The sequence below is a fragment of the Notothenia coriiceps genome, unplaced genomic scaffold, assembly GCF_000735185.1.
Source record: "Notothenia coriiceps isolate Sejong01 unplaced genomic scaffold, NC01 NC01_scaffold00023583, whole genome shotgun sequence".
Taxonomy (NCBI): Eukaryota; Metazoa; Chordata; class Actinopteri; order Perciformes; family Nototheniidae; genus Notothenia; species Notothenia coriiceps.
The window spans coordinates 50,105-50,410 of record NW_011356284.1 but is presented as its reverse complement, the minus strand read 5'-3'; positions in this window follow the sequence as shown (position 1 = coordinate 50,410).

The window sequence follows — 306 nt, the reverse complement described above, 5'->3', positions numbered from 1 at the left end:
ACTTGCACCTCTAAGAAAAAAGGACAGTAGAAACTAGAGCTCCTGTGGCTCAGAATATTCACAGGGACCCTAGGTGCTAATCATTAGTTTAGCTCGTTAAACCCCTGTTAACATGTGACTTAGCAATATATTTTACCTAGTTTACAGACCTAAAGATGACGATCTTATATAAATACAGCTAATAATTGTGTCTTTGATGACCAGAAAAGTGACAAGGATGTCCTTAAAAATTACCTGAATTCAATGAGTAGATATAGATGTGGAGGTTCACACCTCGTCCACCGGTCACTCATCAACATGATGTTC